Here is a 10,000-nt window from a genome sequence, read left to right as displayed (position 1 = left end):
GATCGAGGAAAGGTTTATCGCCAGCTGAAAAGAGACACAGCGCTTCGGCTGTGGAGACTTGTTCGGCTGGCGTTCGGAGAGTCGCGTTTTTCAGAATTGTATTGAGATCGTTTTCCACAGAGCTCAGATGTCAAAGCACAGCAGCAGCTCTCCACAGCGATCCTCTATAGCGCCCTTTCTCCCGCAGCTCCGTCCTCATTGGAAGGAAGCAAGAGTGAAAGGCTGAAGTGAAATAGAGCGGGGACGAAGGCAGTGAAGAGAGAGAACGTGGGAAGAAGAGAAAAACGCAAGGGAAAAAAAGCAGCGTCGTAAAAGAGGTGACGGAGCTGTCCTCTCAATAAGAAGGGTGCCAGCGAGCTTTGGTCTAGCTTACGGCCACACCCCCTTGAGCACGCCTGATCTCGTCTGATCTCGGAAGCTAAACAGGGATGGGCCTGGTTAGTACTTGGATGGGAGACCGCCTGGGAATACCAGGTGCTGTAAGCTTTTAAGCGCAGGAGGCGCCCTATCCCCGCTCGCTCGCTCATTCCCCTGTTCACACGTGCAGTGCGGCTTGTCCGTCTGTTTATTTGTCAGCTTTGGCGAGACACGGGTGCTTGTGTATTAGCGTGAGCGTTTTTTATTCTGATCAGGAACAGTTTTACAAGTCCGCAAAGGATCGAGGAAAGGTTTATCGCCAGCTGAAAAGAGACACAGCGCTTCGGCTGTGGAGACTTGTTCGGCTGGCGTTCGGAGAGTCGCGTTTTTCAGAATTGTATTGAGATCGTTTTCCACAGAGCTCAGATGTCAAAGCACAGCAGCAGCTCTCCACAGCGATCCTCTATAGCGCCCTTTCTCCCGCAACTCCGTCCTCATTGGAAGGAAGGAAGAGTGAAAGGCTGAAGTGAAATGGAGCGGGAACGAAGGCAGTGAAGAGAGAGAACATGGGAAGAAGAGAAAAACGCAAGGGAAAAAAAGCAGCGTCGTAAAAGAGGTGACTGAGCTGTCCTCTCAATAAGAAGGGTGACAGCGAGCCTTGCTCTCGCTTATGGCCACACCCCCTTGAGCACGCCTGATCTCGTCTGATCTCGGAAGCTAAACAGGGATGGGCCTGGTTAGTACTTGGATGGGAGACCGCCTGGGAATACCAGGTGCTGTAAGCTTTTAAGCGCAGGAGGCGCCCTATCCCCTCTCGCTCGCTCATTCCCCTGTTCACACGTGCAGTGCGGCTTGTCCATCTGTTTATTTGTCAGCTTTGGTGAGACACGGGTGCTTGTGTATTAGCGTGAGCGTTTTTTATTCTGATCAGGAACAGTTTTACAAGTCCGCAAAGGATCGAGGAAAGGTTTATCGCCAGCTGAAAAGAGACACAGCGCTTCGGCTGTGGAGACTTGTTCGGCTGGCGTTCGGAGAGTCGCGTTTTTCAGAATTGTATTGAGATCGTTTTCCACAGAGCTCAGATGTCAAAGCACAGCAGCAGCTCTCCACAGCGATCCTCTATAGCGCCCTTTCTCCCGCAGCTCCGTCCTCATTGGAAGGAAGCAAGAGTGAAAGTCTGAAGTGAAATAGAGCGGGGACGAAGGCAGTGAAGAGAGAGAACGTGGGAAGAAGAGAAAAACGCAAGGGAAAAAAAGCAGCGTCGTAAAAGAGGTGACGGAGCTGTCCTCTCAATAAGAAGGGTGCCAGCGAGCCTTGCGCTCGCTTACGGCCACACCCCCTTGAGCACGCCTGATCTCGTCTGATCTCGGAAGCTTAACAGGGATGGGCCTGGTTAGTACTTGGATGGGAGACCGCCTGGGAATACCAGGTGCTGTAAGCCTTTAAGCGCAGGAGGCGCCCTATCCCCGCTCGCTGGCTCATTCCCCTGTTCACACGTGCAGTGCGGCTTGTCCGTCTCTTTATTTTTCAGCTTTGGCGAGACACGGGTGCTTGTGTATTAGCGTGAGCGTTTTTTATTCTGATCAGGAACAGTTTAACAAGTCCGCAAAGGATCAAGGAAAGGTTTATCGCCAGCTGAAAAGAGACACAGCGCTTCGGCTGTGGAGACTTGTTCGGCTGGCGTTCGGAGAGTCGCGTTTTTCAGAATTGTATTGAGATCGTTTTCCACAGAGCTCAGATGTCAAAGCACAGCAGCAGCTCTCCACAGCGATCCTCTATAGCGCCCTTTCTCCCGCAGCTCCGTCCTCATTGGAAGGAAGCAAGAGTGAAAGGCTGAAGTGAAATAGAGCGGGGACGAAGGCAGTGAAGAGAGAGAACGTGGGAAGAAGAGAAAAACGCAAGGGAAAAAAAGCAGCGTCGTAAAAGAGGTGACGGAGCTGTCCTCTCAATAAGAAGGGTGCCAGCAAGCCTTGCTTTCGCTTACGGCCACACCCCCTTGAGCACGCCTGATCTCGTCTGATCTCGGAAGCTAAACAGGGATGGGCCTGGTTAGTACTTGGATGGGAGACCGCCTGGGAATACCAGGTGCTGTAAGCTTTTAAGCGCAGGAGGCGCCCTATCCCCGCTCGCTCGCTCATTCCCCTGTTCACACGTGCAGTGCGGCTTGTCCGTCTGTTTATTTGTCAGCTTTGGCGAGACACGGGTGCTTGTGTATTAGCGTGAGCGTTTTTTATTCTAATCAGGAACAGTTTTACAAGTCCGCAAAGGATCGAGGAAAGGTTTATCGCCAGCTGAAAAGAGACACAGCGCTTCGGCTGTGGACACTTGTTCGGCTGGCGTTCGGAGAGTCGCGTTTTTCAGAATTGTATTGAGATCGTTTTCCACAGAGCTCAGATGTCAAAGCACAGCAGCAGCTCTCCACAGCGATCCTCTATAGCGCCCTTTCTCCCGCAGCTCCGTCCTCATTGGAAGGAAGCAAGAGTGAAAGGCTGAAGTGAAATAGAGCGGGGACGACGGCAGTGAAGAGAGAGAACGTGGGAAGAAGAGAAAAACGCAAGGGAAAAAAAGCAGCGTCGTAAAAGAGGTGACGGAGCTGTCCTCTCAATAAGAAGGGTGCCAGCGAGCCTTGCTCTCGCTTACGGCCACACCCCCTTGAGCACGCCTGATCTCGAATGATCTCGGAAGCTAAACAGGGATGGGCCTGGTTAGTACTTGGATGGGAGACCGCCTGGGAATACCAGGTGCTGTAAGCTTTTAAGCAAAGGAGGCGCCCTATCCCCGCTCGCTCGCTCATTCCCCTGTTCACACGTGCAGTGCGGCTTGTCCGTCTCTTTATTTGTCAGCTTTGGCGAGACACGGGTGCTTGTGTATTAGCGTGAGCGTTTTTTATTCTGATCAGGAACAGTTTTACAAGTCCGCAAAGGATCGAGGAAAGGTTTATCGCCAGCTGAAAAGAGACACAGCGCTTCGGCTGTGGAGACTTGTTCGGCTGGCGTTCGGAGAGTCGCGTTTTTCAGAATTGTATTGAGATCGTTTTCCACAGAGCTCAGATGTCAAAGCACAGCAGCAGCTCTCCACAGCGATCCTCTATAGCGCCCTTTCTCCCGCAGCTCCGTCCTCATTGGAAGGAAGCAAAAGTGAAAGGCTGAAGTGAAATAGAGCGGGGACGAAGGCAGTGAAGAGAGAGAACGTGGGAAGAAGAGAAAAACGCAAGGGAAAAAAAGCAGCGTCGAAAAAGAGGTGACGGAGCTGTCCTCTCAATAAGAAGGGTGCCAGCGAACCTTGCTCTTGCTTACGGCCACACTCCCTTGAGCACGCCTGATCTTGTCTGATTTCGGAAGCTAAACAGGGATGGGCCTGGTTAGTACTTGGATGGGAGACCGCCTGGGAATACCAGGTGCTGCAAGCTTTTAAGCGCAGGAGGCGCCCTATCCCCGCTCGCTCGCTCATTCCCCTGTTCACACGTGCAGTGCGGCTTGTCCGTCTGTTTATTTGTCAGCTCTGGCGAGACACGGGTGCTTGTGTATTAGCGTGAGCGTTTTTTATTCTGATCAGGAACAGTTTTACAAGTCCGCAAAGGATCGAGGAAAGGTTAATCGCCAGCTGAAAAGAGACACAGCGCTTCGGCTGTGGAGTCTTGTTCGGCTGGCGTTCGGAGAGTCGCGTTTTTCAGAATTGTATTGAGATCGTTTTCCACAGAGCTCAGATGTCAAAGCACAGCAGCAGCTCTCCACAGCGATCCTCTATAGCGCCCTTTCTCCCGCAGCTCCGTCTTCATTGGAAGGAAGCAAAAGTGAAAGGCTGAAGTGAAATAGAGCGGGGACGAAGGCAGTGAAGAGAGAGAACGTGGGAAGAAGAGAAAAACGCAAAGGAAAAAAAGCAGCGTCGTAAAAGAGGTGACGGAGCTGTCCTCTCAATAAGAAGGGTGCCAGCGAGCCTTGCTCTCGCTTACGGCCACACCCCCTTGACCACGCCTGATCTCATCTGATCTTGGAAGCTAAACAGGGATGGGCCTGGTTAGTACTTGGATGGGAGACCGCCTGGGAATACCAGGTGCTGTCAGCTTTTAAGCGCAGGAGGCGCCCTATCCCCGCTCGCTCGCTCATTCCCCTGTTCACACGTGCAGTTCAGCTTGTCCGTCTGTTTATTTCTCAGCTTTGGCGAGACACGGGTGCTTGTGTATTAGCGTGATCGTTTTTTATTCTGATCAGGAACAGTTTTACAAGTCCGCAAAGGATCGAGGAAAGGTTTATCGCCAGCTGAAAAGAGACACAGCGCTTCGGCTGTGGAGACTTGTTCGGCTGGCGTTCGGAGAGTCGCGTTTTTCAGAATTGTATTGAGATCGTTTTCCACAGAGCTCAGATGTCAAAGCACAGCAGCAGCTCTCCACAGCGATCCTCTATAGCGCCCTTTCTCCCGCAGCTCCGTCCTCATTGGAAGGAAGCAAGAGTGAAAGGCTGAAGTGAAATAGAGCGGGGACGAAGGCAGTGAAGAGAGAGAACGTGGGAAGAAGAGAAAAACGCAAGAGAAAAAAAGCAGCGTCGTAAAAGAGGTGACGGAGCTGTCCTCTCACTAAGAAGGGTGCCAGCGAGCCTTTTGCTCGCTTACGGCCACACCCCCTTGAGCACGCCTGATCTCGTCTGATCTCGGAAGCTAAACAGGGATGGGCCTGGTTAGTACTTGGATGGGAGACCGCCTGGGAATACCAGGTGCTGTAAGCTTTTAAGCGCAGGAGGCGCCCTATCCCCGCTCGCTCGCTCATTCCCCTGTTCACACGTGCAGTGCGGCTTGTCCGTCTGTTTATTTGTCAGCTTTGGCGAGACACGGGTGCTTGTGTATTAGCGTGAGCGTTTTTTATTCTGATCAGGAACAGTTTTACAAGTCCGCAAAGGATCGAGGAAAGGTTTATCGCCAGCTGAAAAGAGACACAGCGCTTCGGCTGTGGAGACTTGTTCGGCTGGCGTTCGGAGAGTCGCGTTTTTCAGAATTGTATTGAGATCGTTTTCCACAGAGCTCAGATGTCAAAGCACAGCAGCAGCTCTCCACAGCGATCCTCTATAGCGCCCTTTCTCCCGCAGCTCCGTCCTCATTGGAAGGAAGCAAGAGTGAAAGGCTGAAGTGAAATAGAGCGGGGACGAAGGCAGTGAAGAGAGAGAACGTGGGAAGAAGAGAAAAACGCAAGGGAAAAAAAGCAGCGTCGTAAAAGAGGTGACGGAGCTGTCCTCTCAATAAGAAGGGTGCCAGCGAGCCTTGCTCTTGCTTATGGCCACACCCCCTTGAGCACGCCTGATCTCGTCTGATCTCGGAAGCTAAACAGGGATGGGCTTGGTTAGTACTTGGATGAGAGACCCCCTGGGAGTACCAGGTGCTGTAAGCTTTTAAGCGCAGGAGGCGCCCTATCCCCGCTCGCTCGCTCATTCCCCTGTTCACACGTGCAGTGCGGCTTGTCCGTCTGTTTATTTGTCAGCTTTGGCAAGACGCGGGTGCTTGTGTATTAGCGTGAGCGTTTTTTATTCTGATCAGGAACAGTGTTACAAGTCCGCAAAGGATCGAAGAAAGGTTTATCGCCAGCTGAAAAGAGACACAGCGCTTCGGCTGTGGAGACTTGTTCGGCTGGCGTTCGGAGAGTCGCGTTTTTCAGAATTGTATTGAGATCGTTTTCCACAGAGCTCAGATGTCAAAGCACAGCAGCAGCTCTCCACAGCGATCCTCTATAGCGCCCTTTCTCCCGCAGCTCCGTCCTCATTGGAAGGAAGCAAGAGTGAAAGGCTGAAGTGAAATAGAGCGGGGACGAAGGCAGTGAAGAGAGAGAACGTGGGAAGAAGAGAAAAACGCAAGAGAAAAAAAGCAGCGTCGTAAAAGAGGTGACGGAGCTGTCCTCTCAATAAGAAGGGTGCCAGCGAGCCTTGCTCTCGCTTACGGCCACACCCCCTTGAGCACGCCTGATCTCGTCTGATCTCGGAAGCTAAACAGGGATGGGCCTGGTTAGTACTTGGATGGGAGACCGCCTGGGAATACCAGGTGCTGTAAGCTTTTAAGCGCAGGAGGCGCCCTATCCTCGCTCGCTCGCTCATTCCCCTGTTCACACGTGCAGTGCGGCTTGTCCGTCTGTTTATTTGTCAGCTTTGGCGAGACACGGGTGCTTGTGTATTAGCGTGAGCGTTTTTTATTCTGATCAGGAACAGTTTTACAAGTCCGCAAAGGATCGAGGAAAGGTTTATCGCCAGCTGAAAAGAGACACAGCGCTTCGGCTGTGGAGACTTGTTCGGCTGGCGTTCGGAGAGTCGCGTTTTTCAGAATTGTATTGAGATCGTTTTCCACAGAGCTCAGATGTCAAAGCACAGCAGCAGCTCTCCACAGCGATCCTCTATAGCGCCCTTTCTCCCGCAGCTCCGTCCTCATTGGAAGGAAGCAAGAGTGAAAGGCTGAAGTGAAATAGAGCGGGGACGAAGGCAGTGAAGAGAGAGAACGTGGGAAGAAGAGAAAAACGCAAGGGAAAAAAAGCAGCGTCGTAAAAGAGGTGACGGAGCTGTCCTCTCAATAAGAAGGGTGCCAGCGAGCCTTGCTCTTGCTTATGGCCACACCCCCTTGAGCACGCCTGATCTCGTCTGATCTCGGAAGCTAAACAGGGATGGGCTTGGTTAGTACTTGGATGAGAGACCCCCTGGGAGTACCAGGTGCTGTAAGCTTTTAAGCGCAGGAGGCGCCCTATCCCCGCTCGCTCGCTCATTCCCCTGTTCACACGTGCAGTGCGGCTTGTCCGTCTGTTTATTTGTCAGCTTTGGCAAGACGCGGGTGCTTGTGTATTAGCGTGAGCGTTTTTTATTCTGATCAGGAACAGTGTTACAAGTCCGCAAAGGATCGAAGAAAGGTTTATCGCCAGCTGAAAAGAGACACAGCGCTTCGGCTGTGGAGACTTGTTCGGCTGGCGTTCGGAGAGTCGCGTTTTTCAGAATTGTATTGAGATCGTTTTCCACAGAGCTCAGATGTCAAAGCACAGCAGCAGCTCTCCACAGCGATCCTCTATAGCGCCCTTTCTCCCGCAGCTCCGTCCTCATTGGAAGGAAGCAAGAGTGAAAGGCTGAAGTGAAATAGAGCGGGGACGAAGGCAGTGAAGAGAGAGAACGTGGGAAGAAGAGAAAAACGCAAGGGAAAAAGAGCAGCGTCATAAAAGAGGTGACGGAGCTGTCCTCTCAATAAGAAGGGTGCCAGCGAGCCTTGCTCTCGCTTACGGCCACACCCCCTTGAGCACGCCTGATCTCGTCTGATCTCGGAAGCTAAACAGGGATGGGCCAGGTTAGTACTTGGATGGGAGACCGCCTGGGAATACCAGGTGCTGTAAGCTTTTAAGCGCAGGAGGCGCCCTATCCTCGCTCGCTCGCTCATTCCCCTGTTCACACGTGCAGTGCGGCTTGTCCGTCTGTTTATTTGTCAGCTTTGGCGAGACACGGGTGCTTGTGTATTAGCGTGAGCGTTTTTTATTCTGATCAGGAACAGTTTTACAAGTCCGCAAAGGATCGAGGAAAGGTTTATCGCCAGCTGAAAAGAGACACAGCGCTTCGGCTGTGGAGACTTGTTCGGCTGGCGTTCGGAGAGTCGCGTTTTTCAGAATTGTATTGAGATCGTTTTCCACAGAGCTCAGATGTCAAAGCACAGCAGCAGCTCTCCACAGCGATCCTCTATAGCGCCCTTTCTCCCGCAGCTCCGTCCTCATTGGAAGGAAGCAAGAGTGAAAGGCTGAAGTGAAATAGAGCGGGGACGAAGGCAGTGAAGAGAGAGAACGTGGAAAGAAGAGAAAAACGCAAGGGAAAAAAGCAGCGTCGTAAAAGAGGTGACGGAGCTGTCCTCTCAATAAGAAGGGTGCCAGCGAGCCTTGCTCTCGCTTACGGCCACACCCCCTTGAGCACGCCTGATCTCGTCTGATCTCGGAAGCTAAACAGGGATGGGCCTGGTTAGTACTTGGATGGGAGACCGCCTGGGAATACCAGGTGCTGTAAGCTTTTAAGCGCAGGAGGCGCCCTATCCCCGCTCGCTCGCTCATTCCCCTGTTCACACGTGCAGTGCGGCTTGTCCGTCTGTTTATTTGTCAGCTTTGGCGAGACACGGGTGCTTGTGTATTAGCGTGAGCGTTTTTTATTCTGATCAGGAACAGTTTTACAAGTCCGCAAAGGATCGAGGAAAGGTTTATCGCCAGCTGAAAAGAGACACAGCGCTTCGGCTGTGGAGACTTGTTCGGCTGGCGTTCGGAGAGTCGCGTTTTTCAGAATTGTATTGAGATCGTTTTCCACAGAGCTCAGATGTCAAAGCACAGCAGCAGCTCTCCACAGCGATCCTCTATAGCGCCCTTTCTCCCGCAGCTCCGTCCTCATTGGAAGGAAGCAAGAGTGAAAGGCTGAAGTGAAATAGAGCGGGGACGAAGGCAGTGAAGAGAGAGAACGTGGGAAGAAGAGAAAAACGCAAGGGAAAAAAAGCAGCGTCGTAAAAGAGGTGACGGAGCTGTCCTCTCAATAAGAAGGGTGCCAGCGAGCCTTGCTCTTGCTTATGGCCACACCCCCTTGAGCACGCCTGATCTCGTCTGATCTCGGAAGCTAAACAGGGATGGGCTTGGTTAGTACTTGGATGAGAGACCCCCTGGGAGTTCCAGGTGCTGTAAGCTTTTAAGCGCAGGAGGCGCCCTATCCCCGCTCGCTCGCTCATTCCCCTGTTCACACGTGCAGTGCGGCTTGTCCGTCTGTTTATTTGTCAGCTTTGGCAAGACGCGGGTGCTTGTGTATTAGCGTGAGCGTTTTTTATTCTGATCAGGAACAGTTTTACAAGTCCGCAAAGGATCGAAGAAAGGTTTATCGCCAGCTGAAAAGAGACACAGCGCTTCGGCTGTGGAGACTTGTTCGGCTGGCGTTCGGAGAGTCGCGTTTTTCAGAATTGTATTGAGATCGTTTTCCACAGAGCTCAGATGTCAAAGCACAGCAGCAGCTCTCCACAGCGATCCTCTATAGCGCCCTTTCTCCCGCAGCTCCGTCCTCATTGGAAGGAAGCAAGAGTGAAAGGCTGAAGTGAAATAGAGCGGGGACGAAGGCAGTGAAGAGAGAGAACGTGGGAAGAAGAGAAAAACGCAAGGGAAAAAGAGCAGCGTCATAAAAGAGGTGACGGAGCTGTCCTCTCAATAAGAAGGGTGCCAGCGAGCCTTGCTCGCGCTTACGGCCACACCCCCTTGAGCACGCCTGATCTCGTCTGATCTCGGAAGCTAAACAGGGATGGGCCTGGTTAGTACTTGGATGGGAGACCGCCTGGGAATACCAGGTGCTGTAAGCTTTTAAGCGCAGGAGGCGCCCTATCCCCGCTCGCTCGCTCATTCCCCTGTTCACACGTGCAGTGCGGCTTGTCCGTCTGTTTATTTGTCAGCTTTGGCGAGACACGGGTGCTTGTGTATTAGCGTGAGCGTTTTTTATTCTGATCAGGAACAGTTTTACAAGTCCGCAAAGGATCGAAGAAAGGTTTATCGCCAGCTGAAAAGAAACACAGCGCTTCGGCTGTGGAGACTTGTTCGGCTGGCGTTCGGAGAGTCGCGTTTTTCAGAATTGTATTGAGATCGTTTTCCACAGAGCTCAGATGTCAAAGCACAGCAGCAGCTCTCCACAGCGAT

General features: G+C 52.3%; 11 non-coding genes and 4 pseudogenes across 11 annotated transcripts; all 15 read left to right on the top strand.

Moving 5' to 3' along the window:
* The first annotated feature begins 367 nt into the window (after positions 1–367).
* Positions 368–486, top strand: LOC138244633 (5S ribosomal RNA). The gene has a single exon (XR_011193248.1). It is a non-coding gene; the product is annotated as a 5S ribosomal RNA (ribosomal RNA).
* A 537-nt stretch (positions 487–1,023) lies between these two features.
* On the top strand, positions 1,024–1,142 carry LOC138245331 (5S ribosomal RNA). Its single transcript, XR_011193941.1, has one exon. It is a non-coding gene; the product is annotated as a 5S ribosomal RNA (ribosomal RNA).
* Positions 1,143–1,679: 537 nt separating this feature from the next.
* On the top strand, positions 1,680–1,798 carry LOC138217049 (5S ribosomal RNA). Its single transcript, XR_011180762.1, has one exon. It is a non-coding gene; the product is annotated as a 5S ribosomal RNA (ribosomal RNA).
* Positions 1,799–2,335: 537 nt separating this feature from the next.
* LOC138244632 (5S ribosomal RNA) lies at positions 2,336–2,454 on the top strand. Its single transcript, XR_011193247.1, has one exon. It is a non-coding gene; the product is annotated as a 5S ribosomal RNA (ribosomal RNA).
* A 537-nt stretch (positions 2,455–2,991) lies between these two features.
* On the top strand, positions 2,992–3,110 carry LOC138217549 (5S ribosomal RNA). Its single transcript, XR_011181261.1, has one exon. It is a non-coding gene; the product is annotated as a 5S ribosomal RNA (ribosomal RNA).
* A 537-nt stretch (positions 3,111–3,647) lies between these two features.
* On the top strand, positions 3,648–3,766 carry LOC138218758 (5S ribosomal RNA; annotated as a pseudogene).
* A 537-nt stretch (positions 3,767–4,303) lies between these two features.
* Positions 4,304–4,422, top strand: LOC138217337 (5S ribosomal RNA). The gene has a single exon (XR_011181049.1). It is a non-coding gene; the product is annotated as a 5S ribosomal RNA (ribosomal RNA).
* Positions 4,423–4,959: 537 nt separating this feature from the next.
* LOC138244631 (5S ribosomal RNA) lies at positions 4,960–5,078 on the top strand. Its single transcript, XR_011193246.1, has one exon. It is a non-coding gene; the product is annotated as a 5S ribosomal RNA (ribosomal RNA).
* Positions 5,079–5,615: 537 nt separating this feature from the next.
* LOC138218444 (5S ribosomal RNA) lies at positions 5,616–5,734 on the top strand (annotated as a pseudogene).
* Positions 5,735–6,271: 537 nt separating this feature from the next.
* LOC138244629 (5S ribosomal RNA) lies at positions 6,272–6,390 on the top strand. The gene has a single exon (XR_011193244.1). It is a non-coding gene; the product is annotated as a 5S ribosomal RNA (ribosomal RNA).
* A 537-nt stretch (positions 6,391–6,927) lies between these two features.
* LOC138218443 (5S ribosomal RNA) lies at positions 6,928–7,046 on the top strand (annotated as a pseudogene).
* Positions 7,047–7,583: 537 nt separating this feature from the next.
* LOC138218068 (5S ribosomal RNA) lies at positions 7,584–7,702 on the top strand. The gene has a single exon (XR_011181468.1). It is a non-coding gene; the product is annotated as a 5S ribosomal RNA (ribosomal RNA).
* Positions 7,703–8,238: 536 nt separating this feature from the next.
* LOC138244628 (5S ribosomal RNA) lies at positions 8,239–8,357 on the top strand. The gene has a single exon (XR_011193243.1). It is a non-coding gene; the product is annotated as a 5S ribosomal RNA (ribosomal RNA).
* A 537-nt stretch (positions 8,358–8,894) lies between these two features.
* Positions 8,895–9,013, top strand: LOC138218494 (5S ribosomal RNA; annotated as a pseudogene).
* Positions 9,014–9,550: 537 nt separating this feature from the next.
* On the top strand, positions 9,551–9,669 carry LOC138244627 (5S ribosomal RNA). The gene has a single exon (XR_011193242.1). It is a non-coding gene; the product is annotated as a 5S ribosomal RNA (ribosomal RNA).
* Positions 9,670–10,000: the final 331 nt, after the last annotated feature.

The sequence above is a fragment of the Lepisosteus oculatus genome, chromosome 14, assembly GCF_040954835.1.
Source record: "Lepisosteus oculatus isolate fLepOcu1 chromosome 14, fLepOcu1.hap2, whole genome shotgun sequence".
NCBI classification, from domain to species: Eukaryota; Metazoa; Chordata; class Actinopteri; order Semionotiformes; family Lepisosteidae; genus Lepisosteus; species Lepisosteus oculatus.
Note: the sequence above shows the minus strand (reverse complement) of the source record. Positions and strands in the feature narration are given on the sequence as shown.